Source organism: Podarcis gaigeae (assembly GCF_964106915.1).
Source record: "Podarcis gaigeae genome assembly, chromosome: 14".
NCBI classification, from domain to species: domain Eukaryota; kingdom Metazoa; phylum Chordata; class Lepidosauria; order Squamata; family Lacertidae; genus Podarcis; species Podarcis gaigeae.
This window is the reverse complement of record NC_139690.1, coordinates 3,060,716-3,078,268: the sequence shown is the minus strand read 5'-3', so window position 1 is coordinate 3,078,268 and position 17,553 is coordinate 3,060,716. Positions and strand designations below refer to the sequence as shown.

Here is a 17,553-nt window from a genome sequence, read left to right as displayed (position 1 = left end):
GGGTAAACATGTTGCTCTATAAGGAAAAGGACCCTGCAGAGTCCACAGCTGGGTAATAATTTTGTTCACAGCACCCAAAAATTCACAAAAATCTGGTAAGCTTCTGTGATCCAGCAGAGACAGTCTTAGATTCTTAGTGGTATTGGGTTACTGTTGAGGGCAAATATATCAGGGCTAAACAGCAATAGTTGGAACGAGAAACATTGCTTTTGGTGAAGAGTAGTGAAGTTGTGGTTCTCCAGATGCTGCTGAAGTACAATTCCCATAAATCCATTCAATTGGCAGTGCTAGCTGGGCCTGATGGGAGTTGCAGCACAGCAGCATCTTGACAGCCGCAGCTCAGTCTCCCTTCCTTTAGGTGGACACCTTCTAAACTCTTCTTGTTGCCACCTGTTCCTGCAGCATTGGCTGTATTCCTGGTTCCGTTAATCCCATACGGTGTAAGGAAAGTTGACACACAATATTTGGGCCTTTTAAGTCGCGCGGTGTTTCTGCAACTTGGGTCCTCTGCTGTTGTTGGACTACAACTTCCATCACCCCTAGATAGCAGGGCCAGTGGTCAGGGATGATGGGAGTTATAGTCCAACAACAGCAAGGGACCCAAGTTGGAGAAGCACTCGTACAGAGAAATGGTGAGTCCGAGGGGATGTGCTGGAGGTGTGTAGAACTCATGGAGAAAGTGAAAAGAGTGTTTTCTTCTTCCTCACAGGAACTTGGGGGCATCCAATGCAGCTGAACATTGGAAGACTCAGGACAAACAAGCGAAAGGGCTTCTTCACACATTGTGAAGAATTCATAAATTCTGGAATTTGCTACCACAAGGGGTAGTGATGGCCCCCAACTTGGATGCTTTTAAAAGAAAATTTGGCAAATTCATGGAGGGTAAAGTTGTAAATGGCTGCTGGTGAAGGTGGTTGTGATGCCTCCAGCAACAGTGGCCAGTGGCCTTTGGATGCCCAGTGAGGAGTGGGCACTGGTGCCCGGGTCCTGCTTGTGAGCGTCCCAGAGGCATCTGGTTGGCCACTCTGGGAACAGGATGCTGGGCTACATGAGCCACTGGCCTGATCCAGCTTCAGGGCTCCCAACTTCTTAGGGAGTCAGATCTGGTCCCATCTGTCAGTAGTTGCCCATATTCTACCTTGTTTCTTTGGCCTGTCTTCAAAAACTGATGTGTGCAGTTATTGCAGCTGTTTGGTTTTTCGAACTCCCACCCACTTGCATATACAACAGCATCTTTTAAAAATGAATCTGGGGGGGGGGCATCATAACCACCCACCCTACCCCTTGAGTCGTGAATTGTGTCACATGCATCTTAAAATGTGAATTGTCCCAGAAGGGCCTTGTCTCCAGGCTGCCAGTTCAAATGGGCAAATGTTCAGAGTGTTCTGTATACAAAGTGCCCGGTAATCTTGAAGATCCTTTTTCTTCCACCGCACAATGCAATTAAAATCTGGTACACACTGGTCCCCCTGTGCAACTGCGATAAGGCGGCTTAGCTGATTTGAGAGCTGTCCGGGATTCGCAAGGACTTGGAATTAGCATGCTTATGATGTGGCTGAACTGTCTGGCAAATTTGGCACTGATGAAATCAGATGTGTTTCGTGCAAAGGCCGTGTTTCTCTTCTGTTTTATTTATATCTCACATGATAAATGTTTGAGAACAGTGGCAATGTGCTCTTTTTTCTTTCTGGATACATTTTAGCACATCCTTTTTGTCTTCTCTGTGAACAAATGACACTGCCTCCTGCTTTGTCGGATCGTTGAGTCCATCTAGTTCAGCACTGTCTGCACAGACAGCGGCTCTTCCTAGCCCCACAGGCTGGAGGGGAGTGTCTGTCACAGTCCCCCCATCTGAAGATTCCCCCCCTATTTATTTGTAGGTCCCAGGGATTGAATACAGGGCCCTTTGCATGAAAAACATGTGGTTTACCCTGAACTATGATGCCTATTCTAAAACAGTCTGGGCATTGCACAGAAAGAACTCGAAATGGCTCTTGTCTGCAAGCTCATCCACCTAAAACCATACGGTGGAAGGAGAGGAGACGTGGAAAAGAGAGAACCAGCGTAGCAATACTCACATACTTTTATTTGTATGCCAGCTTTTCATAGTTCAAACTATGCTCAAGGTGGCTTACAACATTAAAAAATACACAATTGCAAACAATGAATAAAAAATCAAAAAGTACGCCACCAAATTGAACAATTTCTGCATAAATCATAATAAGATCTAAAATAAAGATACAAAAAAATAATATCAAAAACAGCAGCAACATGACCTCCCCAGGAAGAAACCCCTAGACAACCCAAGGTTCTGCTCAGCAGACTCAGCTTTTGTAGCTGGAGTCAGTCAGGGCCCCATCCTCCCCAGGCCAGGGGAAAAAGGCCTGCAAGGCAGGGAGCAGGTCTTCCCAGAGTCACAGCCAAGGGGGTCTCTGGTAGGAATGGAAAAGGAGCCCTGCAGGATCAGACCTAAGCAATCTAGAAAAGATAAAGGCGATTGAGGAAATGCCAAAATGCAGCTACCTTGTGATAACCACGTTGGTTCAAGTCTTGCCCTCTGGGGCAACAAAAGTTCCTCCTGTTGTGCAGCCACCTTTACATACAGACTCATACTATGATGATGACGTATGTGGTCTCTTTAAGATGAATAGGATCTTAAGAGCAAGCCTGTCGATTTGCTTGTTCAGAGATGGTTCAGTTCAGTTGGTGGATGTTGTGTGTGTGTGTGTGTGTGTGTGTGTGTGTGTGTGTTTGCTTGTTAATAAAACACCCATTCTAAATTATTACATTGATTCAGGAACTTCATGTTGAAAACAACATATTGTATAGAATCATAGAATTGTAGCATTGGAAGGGACTCCAAGGGACATCTAGTCCAACCCCCTGCATTGAAGGAATCTCAGCTAAAGCATCTCTGACAGATGACCATTCAAAGAAGTAGAGTCCACCAACTCCCACAGGAGGCTGTTCCATTGCCAAACAGCTCTTACTTTCAGAAAGTTCTTCCTGGTGTTTAGTCAGAATCTCCTTTCTTATAACTTGAAGCCATTGGTTCGAATCCTTTCCTCCAGAGCAGGAGAAAAGAAGCTTGCTCTATCTTCCATGTGACAGCCCTTGAGATATGGGGAAAGGCTATCATATCTCCTCTCAGTCTCCTTTTTTCCAGGCTAAACATACCCAGCTCCTTCAAGCACTCCTTGTAAGGCTTGGTTTCCAGACCCTTGATCATCTTGGTCTCCCTCCTCGGCACATGTTCCAGCTTGTCAATATCCTTCTTAAATTGTGGTTCCCAGATGTGGACACAGGATTCCAGGTGTGGTCTGACCAAGGCAGAAGAGAGTGGGACTGTGACTTCCTTTGACCTGGACACTTCTGTGGATGCAGCCTAGAATAGTATTTGCTTGTTTGCTGCTGCATCACACCGTGGACTCATGTTAAGCTTGTGGTCCACTAAGACCCCTATGTCCTTTTCACATGTACTACTGGCAAGTCAGGTGTCCCCCATCTTATATTTACGCAGCTGGTTCTTCCTGCCTAGGTGTAGAACCTTACATTTGCACCAATGGAATTCATTTTGTTAGTTTTGGCTCAGTCCCCCAATTTTTTAAGGTCATCTTGAATCTGATTAACAGCTTCCTCGCGAGAATATCATGGGGACTTTGTCAAAAGCCTTACTGAAATCAATATACACTATGTCCACATTTCATCAGTGTTGTATCGTGTATATAGTTTTCACTCAGGTCCACGTCAGTTACTTTAGGCGGGAAACACTTGGTTGTTGTTGCTACAATGTTGATAGCTGGCTGCCTATAAAAGCAGGCCGGCTGAGCTATTTGCTGTTCAGTTCTGTGACAGCTTACAAATAAAGAGCTGCTTTGGAGAAATCTCTGCTTCGTCTGCTATGTCTATCCACTATCTAACAGATTTTGAGTTTGAAATTAATTGTTACTGATTTGAATTTTATTGTGTTATCGTTTACCTGAGTGTCTTGTGCTATTCTGAATAATGTCTTTGCATAGGGGAGGGGGCACTGAGGATGGGTTTATGGAATGAAGGGGGCACTGCCCTGAAAAAGTTTGGGATTTAGATGCTTTCTGGCCTCCCAGCACCATGCCAGTTTCTCTGGAATGGAGGAGTCCAAAGCACTAGGGCGGATGCCAATAGCAGCACTTATTTGGGGAGCTTTGACTCCCCTCCTAACCTTTGCCCATTGAATCACCTCCCCTTTGAGAAAGGAATGGAATGGAATGATTTAATGGTCACCAGTTGCAATTTGTGCCTCGAGATCACAGAGGCCACAGAATCGGTACTAAGATGCCGTGTTGTCTGATGATCCATGCCTCACAGAAAATGCTACTGAGGTTTATAAAAAATATATGGAGGATTCTCTGAATCCAGGACTCTGTTGGTGGGTGGGAAAGACAAGGAGCACCCAAGGGCCAAACTGAGCCCTTACGCTGGCATTTGGACACCCCCATTTCTCTCTCTCTCTCTCTCTCTCTCTCTCTCTGCACACTTTTTTCTGGCTAGTAGTAAATTTAGGTCTCATTCCCAGTCTGCAAAAACAAATTTGCTTCTTGGCACATATAGCTGTGATTTACATGTACTTTGGTCCATTTTTGACAGCATTGGTTATGTTTATGTTCTGCCAAAGGATGGCAGAGAATAAACAGGTCTTGTCATTGTGAAAACATTTCCTCTCCCTGCCCCACAAAATGATGGAGTGTTTAGATCTGCAGCAAGTGAAGTCATTTGTATGAGGCAAAATGGAACAGTCTCTCTGTGATAGTCCTTCACTCCCCACCCTGTGAAATGACTTCAAGGAACATCTCCTGTAATCCTAATAGGCTATAATAATAAAACTGATTTTGTATTCAGTGCTGCTGAAGAAAATTACATTCTTCTTGTAGTGTATAGTAAGATGAGGGGGCTGATAATTTTGTTTTAGAATGATAGAATCACAGAAGTGTGGAGGTGGAAGGGACCAAGGGCCACCTGCTCCAGTAGGCTGTGATCTACTATCCAGTATCAAAAACTGGCAGGGATCTGCCACATTCTCCCATTGTCATTCTTCAACTTAAACATATTATATTTGGCTGGGGAAACCCAGCCAGATGGGTGGGGTATAAATAATAAATTATGATGATGATGATAAAAATAATAACAAATTATTACCCCCACATCAGCCCCCTCCCAGGGCCCTTGGCACACGCGGGAAGCCAACATACCCCAAAATGCCCAATTTCCCCTTTACGGGGGCGGGCCTTACTTTCGAATAAAGGCAGCTAGGCTGGAGCTGGAAGGAGGGGGGCGGGGAGGGGCGTCCTCGTCTCTCTCCATGCCCCCTCCTTCCTGTGGCTCCCCCTGCAGCGCTGCAGCCTCCTCGCCTGCCCTCTCCCTGCCTGGGGCTGTGGCTTGCTGGGGGCGCCTGCCGCCTTTCCGGGGCGTGGAGGGAGTGGCGCCGCTGCAGCACCTGCCTGCTGGCGCGGAGGATCGGCGGCGTCTGGAGCGGGAAGGAGGCGCCAAAGGCGGCCACGAAGAGGCGGAGGCGGCGCCAGCCAGAGCGCTTGCTGCGGTGAGGCAGCGCGGCTAAGAGGAGCCTCGACCGGCCATGCCGCCTGCCAGTGGCGTAGCGTGGGGGGTGCAGGGGGACCCGGCCGCACCGGGCGCAACATCTGGGGGTTAGGGGCGCAAATCCACGGGTTGGGGGGCGCAAATTACTTGCCTTGCCCCGGGTGCTGACAACCCACGCTACGCCACTGCCGCCTGCAGAGGGGCTTCGGCCGCGACCAAGCGCGCGATGAGGGGCCCCAGCAGCGATGGGCCATAGCTGTCAACTTTTCCCTTTTCTTGTGAGGAATCCTATTTGGAATAAGGGAATTTCCCTTAAGAAAAAGGGAAATGTTGACAGCTATTCCATGGGTGAGGGGGGGCTTGGTTGTGCGGTCAACCAAAATCCATCCTGCGATCGACCGGTGGATCGCAATCGACACGTTGGACATGTTTGATCTAGTCCCACCCCCTGCAATGCTGGAATGTCAGCTAAAGCATCCATGGCAGACGGCCATCCAGCCTCTGCTTTGAAACTTCCAAGGAAGGAGAGTCCACAACCTCCTGAATGTCGAAGAGTCCTTACTGTCAGGAAGTTCTTCCTGATGTGTAGTCAGAATCTCCTTTCTTGTAACTTGAATCCGTTGGTTTGGGCCCTCTGGGCTCCAGAGAAGAGAAAGCAAGCTTGGAACATACCTGGATTTGCCTTCATTTTATAGTCTCATAAATAAATGTAATCTGATAGCTAAAATGAAAGGAGTTTGTGGCATCTTAATCTCTTTAGGTGATTGTGGTTTCTTCCTAAAGCACCTTTTATAAGGCACCATATGTTTCACTGTCAGTGAAAAAGGCATGTATGCCATCTGCTTGGGTGATTTAAAAAAGCACGTTTAGCAAAGGCTTGGAAAGGGAGCAAAATGTGTATACCTTTCTTGGCAGCCGGCTGACTGTTTTAACTGGGAATTCTGTCTCTAGGTCAGGGATAGGCATCAGTGGTGGAAATAAAAAACGGAAGGAAAGTCCTAAACAGGACTTTGTGTACAGTGGTACCCCGGGTTAAGTACTTAATTCGTTCTGGAGGTCCGTTCTTAACCTGAAACTGTTCTTAACCTGAAGCACCACTTTAACTAATGGGGCCTCCTGCTGCCGCTGCCGCGCCGGAGCACGATTTCTGTTCTCATCCTGAAGCAAAGTTCTTAACCCGTGGGACTATTTCTGGGGTAGCGGAGTCTGTAACCTGAAGCGTATGTAACCTGAAGCATATTAAACCCGAGGTACCACTGTATTCCACTTCTTATTTTTTGGGCAACCATATTCTATGACAATCTCTCTCTCTCTGTCTCGCTCTCTCTCTCTCATGTGTGTCTGTTTCTATTTTGCATAAGTTCTGTTTTTGCTAGTGGAATGGGGTCAAGGAACTGAACAAGTCACCAAAGCCTCATCTCTAACTATTGAGGATCTTACGAAGTCCCCAGCCTGCAGTACAAAATTTCAGTAGTGCATCTCCACAACCATAAGGGGCTGGACACTTTGGAAAACAAGTTTTAAATTCTGAAGTGACTATGGCAGGGTTGGGTAACCTGTGTCCACCCAGATGATGTTGGATTTAGGACAGCACGACTGGTTTCCTTGCACTGGGTGCAGCACCAAGGGGTCGGGGGCATTGCCCTGTTCTGGGAAGGACCCATGAGGCTTTGACAGGTTCCTAGAGTCCTCCTGCCTCCTTCCCAAATCCTACTGAGTGCTTGCCCAGTGCCTCTCTTACCCAGCTTTAGGAAGGAGGCATGAAGGTTGGTGGGGAGTGGATCATTAAATTTTGGTTTTGCGCAGGGTGCCATATTGCCAAGGTCCACCCCTGATCTGGAGGGCCAAACATCAGGCAACTCTAGTGTAAGGTGTAGGACAGCTACCAAGTCGTAGTTGAACCATTTCCATATTTGTGTGTGTGGTGGAGAGAATTTGCTGTCTAGCTCAGGCCCTATCTCTTAATCAAGGAGAGCGATGGATAGGAAAGGCCTCAGGCTTCATGGTTGCCAGGGGAAAGACCTCAAGGCGGCTGGGGGGGTGTCATTTGGCTCTTTGGCTGAAAGTGGAACAGTTGGTTTCTAATGTACTGAAATTCCCAAGGATTAATGGGGATAAGCCATTTAAAAAACAAACAAACTTAAAATCTAAGCTAGCATTCCACAACCTGGTGTCTTCCAGATGTTTTGGATTACCACTCTCATCAGCTAGCATGGCCATTGTTCAGGGAAGATAGAAACTTTCACCTCAATAAGATCTGGAGGGCACCAGGTTGAGGAAGGCAGATCCAAATTATGGCCCTGTTCAGATGGAAAGTACAATTGTCCTTTGCATGTGCTGTGGGTTCCCAGACTTTGGGCTTCCACAGTGCTCAGTGATGCTCTGAACTTGGGGAGACCATAGCTTGTTTGAATTATAAGGGTGAAATTAAAGTAGATTACGGTTCTGAGCAAGCTTATTGAAAATGATGGACTTAAGCCTCTTTATTTCAGTGGGATTACTCAGAGTGCAACTACTGCTGGAGACTATTCAAAAAACGAAATTGATTCCTCTTCCTCACCACCCAAAAAATACAAAATGGGCTTTTTGTTTATGAATGGGACATTGGAAAGAAGATTTTGCTGCAGTCTTAAGAAGAAGAAGAAGAGTTTGGATTTGATATCCCGCCTTTCACTCCCCTTCAGGAGTCTCAAAGCGGCTAACATTCTCATTTCCCTTCCTCCCTCACAACGAACACTCTGTGAGGTGAGTGGGGCTGAGAGACTTCCGAGAAGTATGACTAGACCAGCAGCTGCATGTGGAGGAGCGGAGACGCGAACCCGGTTCCCCAGATTACGAGTCCACCGCTCTTAACCACTGCACCACACTGGCTATGAATCAAGCTTCTTTGGGATCAGAGGCGGAGCTAGCTGCTCCGGCATCCGGAGGGGCGCACATGCCGGAGTGAGCATCCGGGGGGGGAGGGGCGAGCCGGAGTGGGCATCCCGGGGGGGGGGGGCGCTGCCGCTCCCCCTTCCTCCGCCAGTTTGGTATCCAGAGTTATTCAACTTCCTTTTGAAGAAGAAAAAAAAAATTAAAAGAGAGAACTTCTTGGTGAAGAAGGCAAGGAAAAGGCAGCAGCAGCTTTTAATGTCCTTGAATGTAAGTGATGAGAGGCCCCACGCCAAAACAGGCTTTGTAGAGATTTTTAATTAGAAATCTCAAATATTTCCCCTAAAGCATAAATTAGTTTGGTGTTAAGCTGACAAAATATCACCAGCCCATTCCTCTTTCTCTCATGTCTTCCCAGTTTATTCTAATTAGCGTAATCCTTCATAGTTTAGGAGCATGTGAATTATTTATTTATTTATTTGGCAAATACTGCAAGCTGTGAGGCACTGGAATGAAGATAACAGAGAGGAGGAGGGGATCCTAAGCTTGCTCAGATACCACACCCCTTGTCCCGTGGGAAAGTCTTTGGTGGCCTCCCCACCCCCGGCTGAGAAGCAGGAGGCCTGCAGATTGTGAAACCAGCTGGTGAGCCTGACTTTGCTGGGCACTCAGGATGCCCTTCTCCTCACAATTCTCAGTTTAATGATCATGTTTTTGCTGCCTGCCTGGGATTTCAAAAGCAGGAGGTTGGCAAAGAGCACCAAGCCCGGCTGCCGGCTCAAGCCTTGGTGGGTCTTGTGCAGGGCTGCTGAGCAGAGTGGCTCAGTCTGATGGGCTGAGGGAGCCCCCTGGACTTTTCCATCTCTCTCTGTCTCTCTGACTCCCACCCCAGACCCTCTTTGCTGCAGGTTGCCTTGCTTAGGCTGATTGTCAGTGCAAGCGTGTTCAGCATCTGCACTGGCATTTTGGCACATCTTGGCAGGAGTACTGTTTGTTCATTCAGGAAGCATCCCTGACTCTCTGGAGTTCAGATCCCAGAAACTGCTGCATTATGACAAGGCAAGTACCTCAAGTTGTTGCCATAACTGGCACTGAGCCCTTGCTTTGCCTCTCTTCCTCTGTGAGCTCTTTTCTTCTCAGAACTGAAACCATTCTGTGAGACCCTCAGACTGCTATTCACACCTATTAAGATTTTTTAAAATGAATTTTAATATTTATTTATTTTATTTTAAAATAATTCTTATTAGTTTTTTACACAAAAATTGACATTATTCAATTCACTTTCAGTATAATAATTTCTTACATTTTGACTTCCCATCGTTACATCTGTGATGTTCCTGTTGTATTCCTTTATCAGCTGCTATAACTACCATTTATTTTCTATTGCATTATAACTTATATTATAGTCATTCATTTATTCTCCTTCCTCTGCCTGTTACCTCCTTCCTGTATGCGATTTCATTTGACAGTAGTTTTTTTCTCAAATAGTCTGAAAAGAACCTCCACTTTTCAACAAAGTTCTCGTCTTTTTGATCTCTTAGTTTTGCTGTCAACTTCACCATCTCTGCAGAGTCCATTAACTTTAAATGGACTGTTCTTTTCACTAAAGATAAGAAGTCCCAAATGCTGCTACCTATCCTTATGGTCTTCTCTTCCTCCCCAACTGGCCGCTTTGACCTGGAGGTCTGGGTGCCTTGAAGGTTCTGCTCATCTGATTTCTTTGTACTGATGGAAAGGAGGCACCACAGTTCAAGAAGGACACGGACAAACTGGAACGTGTCCAGAGGAGGGCAACCAAAATGGTCAAAGGCCTGGAAACGATGCCTTATGAGGAACGGCGAAGGGGGCTGGGCATGTTTAGCCTGGAGAAGAGGAGGTTAAGGGGTGATATGATAGCCAGGTTCAAATATATAAAAGGATGTCACCCAGAGGAGGGAGAAAGGTTGTTTTCTGCTGCTCCAGAGAAGCGGACACGGAGCAATGGATCCAAACTACAAGAAAGAAGATTCCACCTAAACATTAGGAAGAACTTCCTGACAGTAAGAGCTGTTTGACAGTGGAATTTGCCTCCAAGGAGTGTGGTGGAGTCTCCTTCTTTGGAGGTCTTTAAGCAGAGGCTTGACAACCATATGTCAGGAGTGCTCTGATGGGGTTTCCTGCTTGGCAGGGGGTTGGACTCGATGGCCCTTGTGGTCTCTTCCAACTCTATGATTCTATGATTCTATGAGGTAAAAGGGTGACGGTTTCCGGTTTGGGGAGGACTGTTTGATGGTATGTAGACTTGTCACATTTCAAAAAGTAACATTCCTGACACCCCCAAAGTTGTTGAGAAGGTCTAGAAGTTGGGTCAAAGCCATGCCACCATGTTCAGAATACCCGGAGAGGGGCCTGTGTGCAGGGGAGCAGGACTGAGAGCTGCTGGGCAGGGAGGAAGCCGCGGGTGAGAAGGTGATGACTCCCTCCTGCTGCTTCTATGAGGCAGCCCAGAATGGCAGCAGAATACAGTCCCGGTCTCAGCGGAGCCCCCACCCCATGCGCAAGGGACAGAGCGCAAAGGCTGCGCTGGAGCAGCAACACCAGAGGCCGGCAGGTGGGGAGGAGACCTGGAGACCTCCGGGGGAGAAGGACCGAAGAGGCCCTCAAGGAGGAGAGACCATCCCCTCGCCGCCCACCCCGGAAGCCCAGAGAGAGGGGGGGGCGCCCCATGCCTGGTGCAGGCCCTCCCCGCCAAGCACCTCGCTTTGCCCATGTCTGCATGCGTCCCCCGCTCTCTCTTCCCTCCAAAGGGCAGGGCCAAAGTGGTGGGCCAAGCAGATGCTCCAGGAGGGGGAGGACGGGGCCAAAAGGGAAGCTGACGGTGACTGAAGCGAGACAGAAAGGCTCGGTAGCACACACACACACACACACCCAGAAAACCTAAGAAAAACCTGGGTTGCCATATGTGCGGGAAATTCCAGACATCTATTAAAATTCAAATATTACCCCAGTTGCCATTTTAGGCGTCCAATTTCCATACATGTCTGGAATTTTTCAGACATATGGCAGCCCTAGACAGTGTGCGCCTAATGTCTGCTAAACACCGTCTTTAACGTATCAATTGTGCTTTAGGAAACCCGAGAATACAATGAGGAGAAAGCAAAAGTCAGCATTTAAAGCCTAAGAATACAGTACTTGTATTTGCCACCTTATTTATCTTCTTTCAATCCCCTCACCATGCACTTCTTAATTTGTATTGACCAACTTTCCCCAACCTGGTGCCCTTCAGACATTTTGGACTGCAGTTCACCACATTGCATGTGCTTCTGGGGACTGATGGAAGTTGTAGTCCTGCAACATCTTGAGGGCACCAGGTTGGTGTGTTTTTAATTCTTATGAGTTTTCCTAACCTGTCCACTTTATGGTCCAATGGTGGGCTCCATACAGAATGAATATAATGTATCAAAGCAACATATTTAAACACTTATCTGAAATAGTAACAGCTCTACAGATGGGGAGGCGCATTTCCTTCCACCTCAAAGGCTCCCCACCTTGACTCATTGGTGGAAGATTTACGATGGCTGAGCCTCACACCCTTTGGAGGGGAAAGCATTCTGCAGTCTGGGGTGTGCGTGTGTGTGTGGAGGGTAGCCGCAGTCTCTTGAGCTTCACAGGGCAGAGGTGCTGCTAAAAGGGCCTCCGCTGTCCGTCTGTGTGGAAGGAAGCACCCCTTCAGCTATTTGAGGGTGTTGACACTTGCTGCACTGGTCCCATAATGCAAAGAAGGTGAGATCTTGCATCAAACCCAACTTACTGTTGCTGCTGGTATCACAAACTTGGCCACTTTCAGACAGAATGAGAAGATGGCTGATGATGAAGCATAGGCTGGAGGCCCTCGCTCTGGACTGGGTGCAATTCAGACATACCAGACTGTTTATCTGGAAGTCTTGAGAAAGTCATTTTGGATGTTGCAGGGTGGCCTGGAGGCTTCCCCCCACCCAGCAATTAACTGAAACTTCAGCTGATCCATGATTGGCAATTTCAGTTTGCCAGGTTGCAAGTTAAAGGTACTATTTATTAGCCTATTTTGGCTCTGGTGTGCTTCTATAATAAGGAACAGGGGAGAGGAATTTTTCGCCATGGTCTTTGTTTTTAAGAATAAACAGTAGGGTATGGATTGTAGTGTAAGAAAGAAACCTTATCCCTTATATACTCAATAGATCCTTGCATGCTGCAGGCGAGTTTCTCCTTTGAGTTCCAAAGACCTCAGGAGCCCACTCTGCAGCAACTTGGAGCAGGGCTTTTAGTGTGGCTGCCCCTGCTCTGCGGAACAACAGCCCTGTCCAGATGCATTTTGTGCTGTTTGGTGACTGTTCTGTGGTGGTTTTTATTACATTTGTACATTGCCTTGGGACATATGTGGAATAATAAGAGGACAGTGGCTACAGATGTTTTATTACATATGTCAACAGAAAGGAGAGCAGCTGACTGAGTCACTGTGTGGAGCACCCTTTGCCCACTTGGTGCCCTCCTTGTATTTTGGACAACCACTCGCGTCCAGGCTTGCTGGGCTGAAGGAACCTAAATGTCTGGAGGATCCCAGGTTGGCAAAGGCTGCTCTGGAAGGACTCTGTACTGTAAAATAGTAACAAGACAAGAAGTGGCAGAGAGTCTTGTATGGCAAGGCAACTACAGAGATTGTTCCTCTTTTGTGTTGTTGGTTGTTGCACTCCTGCGTTAACCAGGAAAAACAAACATATCATATTTAAGAAACACTTTAAGCTTTTGGGAATATGCAAATGGATTTGATCAGCTGGAAGACAGATAATTAATCAGCTAAAATGTATTTAATTGGCTGTCAGACCTAAACACTGTACATTTCTAGGCTTGTGTCAGCCTAGAGGGAGGGGAGAGAGAGACAAGGAGACCAGTTGACAGAGTGAGGGAGAAATGAGTGATGCTGGAATATTTGTGCATGATGGATGGTGCTCACAAGGCAGCAATAGTGGATGGAAGAGGAGGTGGGGAGGAGAGAGACAAATGAAGAGCTCTCCCCCCCCCCGCTCTCCCCTCCCTCTTTCCCTCTTCTGTGACTGAGTGGTGCTCAGGCTGAGTGTGTTGGAATTTGCCAGCATGGGCTGGAATCTGTTGTTGAAGAGACTATTTTCTCTCTCTCTGTACTACATCTGCACTACTGTGTCATCATCCTCTTTTCACTGTCTGTTTCCCAAGGTCTAAAGAGAAAGGAGGAGGGAAAAGGTAGAAGCAGGAGGGAAACGTATCTCTGCAATAAATGACTTTTGGGCTAAGGAACGGCCTTGGTGGGGGGAAAGTGCGACAGTTTTTCCACCAAAGGGGGAAATTGTGATTTAAAACAATGGAATGATTTTGAGCAAAGTAGCATTAGAGAGACACTGAGAAGAACAATGTGGAGGTTTTAAAGAACAGAAGTTAGAGTAAAGCAGGGATGGGTGAATGCTGAGATGTTAGGGGTTTTTTAAGCCAGCTCAAACAAGAAGAAATAGCACAGATGGGTACAATACAAAAGCTAACACAGCTGAGCTTTTCCAAGCTCCCTTCTGACTGTACTCAAACCGGGTATGAAACTGCCACTTGACCCTTCTCAGCAACCCTCCAACTATATTTACCTTTGTGACTGTGTAAAACCACCAATTTCCTGATTCTGTGTTGCTCCCAGTCTAATAAAAGGTCAAGGGACCCCTGACCATTAGGTCCAGTCATGACCGATTCTGGGGTTGCGGCACTCATCTCACTTTATTGGCCAAGGGAGCCGGCGTACAGCTTCCGGGTCATGTGGCCAGCATGACTAAGCTGCTTCTGGCGAACCAGAGCAGCGCACGGAAACACCATTTACCTTCCCGCTGGAGCGGTACCTATTGATCTACTTGCACTTTGACGTACTTTTGAACTGCTAGGTTGGCAGGAGCAGGGACCGAGCAATGGGAGCTAACCCTGTCGCAGGGATTCGAACCGCTGACCTTTTGATTGGCAAGTCGTAGGCCACCCGCGTCCCACCCCAGTCTAATACATGAATGTAAAAGACCTCTATCTGAAACTCTGGAGAGCCACTGCTCTGGAGAGCCAGTGTAGGCAACCCTGAGCTAGAGGGCCCAATGGTCTGACTTACTGCATGGCAGGACAAAGAGAAGGCGACTCGCACGTCTTCAAGAGCAAGAGTCTGGTGTTTAAGAGCTGCGAGAGAAGGAGAGCCCAGGTAGGAGAATTAGCTCAAAGGAGGTTGCTGATTGATGAACAGAGGGACTGAGGAGATGTGTGAGAAAGTACCAAAGCCAGTCAAGAAGAGGTGGTGAGACTTAAAGGGAAGAATGAGTTTCCACTTGGCTAATCCTGGTCTAGGTCATTACGTGGCACTTGCCATCTTTCGTGTGGCAAAGAAGATGGTGGTGGTTGTTGTTGTTGTAACCCATCCATTTCCTCAGGGTAATGTTAAGGGGACTGTCTAAATTGAAACCCTGACCAGGTAAAGGTTGCCGAGTGAAGTTGTGTCTTTGGCAGGCAGGTTGAATTATCCACCAGTCTTTTCTTCCCCTGACATTTTGTGAAGGAGCAAAGGGAAGAAGCTGTTCTCATTTTTCACTGGGCTAAGACGTCTGGGATTCTAAATGCAGGTCAGCAGCCTGTGACAGAGGGCAGAAAGTAATTAAACGTAAACCCGTCCTGGTTGAATTTCTGCAGCTGTCAAGCTGTAAAGTTCGCCAGCTCATGTTGTCTGCAGGTTTTAAAATTCCAGGGCTTGGAGCTTGTTGGGCTTATATGAACTCTGGGACACTTGCTGCAGACATTTTGCTTGCCCTCAGCAAAAATTAATCCCCACCTCACCCCGGCCCGACTTTGGAGGCAGTTGTGTTTTGGCTTCCAAAGCAAAAGGGAGATACTTTTGTTTCATCCACCTGCATGGAAAAGGGGATGAATTGGCCTCGAGCACCTGGGATCCTGCCCCCTTTACTGCCCTTTAATGCATTGGGTCTAATGAGCTGACCCTGGCTATAGATGGGTTGTAGTAGCTATCCCAGGCTTCCTCAACCTCGGCCTTCCAGATGTTTTGAGACTACAACTCCCATGATCCCTAGCTAGCAGGACCAGTGGTCAGGGATGATGGGAATTGTAGTCTCAAAACATCTGGAGGGCCGAGGATGAGGAAGCCTGTTCTAGAAGTTCTGTGATAGAGAAGGCTTCTTACTTCTTCTCAGCTGTGGAATTGCATCTTTTTGAAGACAAGTCATCTTGAGTTCCTTATAGCAGTCTTTAACACATGGTGTGCCTTTAAGTTAGGTTTGACAATTCAATAATAATAATAATAATAATAATAATAATAATAATAATAATATACCCTGCCCATCCTGCTGGGTTTCCCCAGCCACTCTGGGCAGCTCCCAACCAAATATTAAAAACACAATACAGCATTAAACAATCTTTTGATATGTTGCTGTTATCTGCAAATATGGCTATAATTGTTTTCATGTTTAAATCGTTTACCAGCTAGGCCTACTATATGTCGGCATTGGTATCTGATCTCAGGGCACAGCTTTTGAACAGCGCATGGCACCAATAGCTCCCAGTCAGACATTGCCAGTCCGACTGGCTTGCGTGGCCAGTTTTTCTGGCCCCAGGAATCAGAGCCCATTGTACTGTTTAAACAGAGGAGGCAAACCTATGCCAGGGCAACCTTCATGTTTGGACATGTGGGTTTTTGTTTTTGCTTGTTCTGCAAGATTCTGATTGGGAAAGGACTGCGGCTCAGTGGTATGCAAAAGGTCCAAAGTGCCCGGCATCTAAAGGTCGGACTGGGAGATCCCGCTGCCTGAAACCTTGAAGAGTTATTGTCAGTTGGAGGAGAAATTTCTGAGCTAGGTGGGCGTCCCTGAGCGAGGTGGATCAATGGTTTGAGCTCAGTACAGTGGTACCTCTGGTTGCGAACGGGACCCCTTCTGGTACTTCTGGGTTGCCGCAGGACGTATCCTGAAAGAATGTAACATGAAGCGGACGTAACATGAGGTTTGACTGTATAAGGCAGCTTCCTGTAATTGTCATGTTGTGTAGACCAAAACTCCTGGAGAGCAGCTGCCAGTCAGTGTAGACAGTACTGAGTTACATGGATCCATGGTGTGACTTTCTATAAAGCAGCTTCCCATGTAAATGATTAAAGACCATCTTCCTTTTTCACAGCTTCCTGTGCTCCTACGCAGAATTCATGCTGAGAATCTACTTCCTAGGCAAATGACTGTGGAGAATCTTTTCAAAATGTGTTTTCACTTCTAGAAGAGTTTGTTTGTCTGTCAGAGGTCATTGACTGATACCCTGCACAAATTGCATCCCCCTTCTCTCTGGATATGGATGGCCATCAACCTTCCCTTTGTGGGTCAACCAACCTCCATTTTCATGCTCTTCCTTTCCCCCATTTAGCATAAAGCTTTCACCTTCTCTGAAGCCACAGGAATAATTTAGCTGCTGCTCACAATGGCATGGCACATGAAAAGCCAGTTGGAAAGAGGGCACAGAGTCTTCCATTGTCGACACGCCTGTTGCTTTCCAAGAGGAGGTGATTTCCTGTGCATCTTGGGGACTGAATACTAAAGGGATTTGGAACGATGAAAGAAGAAACATGTGAGATGTACCTTAAGACATTTCACTTCTTTGGACATTGCTCTGCAGAGTGAGGCAAAAATTGGGGGGGAAGAAGGTGCAGTGACTGCTTAAAAAAATAAATCCCATTTCTTTCTTTTTATTCCCAAAGTAAAAAATCATATATTTGTTGTTGCAAATCTATGTCTCAAATAAAGCAGCTGTGTGAACAGTTCCCACTGGTTTGTGGGGAAAGAAACAAATAACCTATGACCTGGGAAAGACCTTGAGCAGTCCTACGTAGGGCCAGGCTGCTGTGCATGCAGAAGGGCCACAGGATTGATCCCCAGGAAGGGGAAAGACTCCTGTCTGAAACTGGAGAGCTGCTGCCAGCCATTGTTGATATCACTGGGCTAGATGGACCCATGATCAGCGGTGGTGTCATGGTACTCCTCTAAGGGGGAAGGTGTGCCTTATGGGGAAGCTATGGGGAGCGCTTTCAGTTACAGCTCCTGATTCGTAGGGAAC

At 47.1% G+C, this 17,553-nt stretch overlaps 1 protein-coding gene across 5 annotated transcripts in view; it reads left to right on the top strand.

Moving 5' to 3' along the window:
- APBA2 (amyloid beta precursor protein binding family A member 2) overlaps positions 1–17,553 on the top strand; it is a 116,830-nt gene that overhangs the window by 15,988 nt on the left and 83,289 nt on the right. The window contains exon 2 of one of the 5 annotated variants that reach the window (XM_083712185.1): positions 9,338–9,504. The exons of the other annotated variants lie outside the window; for them this stretch is intronic. The gene's annotated coding sequence lies outside the window, so the exon portion shown is untranslated. The remainder of the gene's footprint in view (positions 1–9,337; positions 9,505–17,553) is intronic. 5 annotated transcript variants of the gene reach the window in all.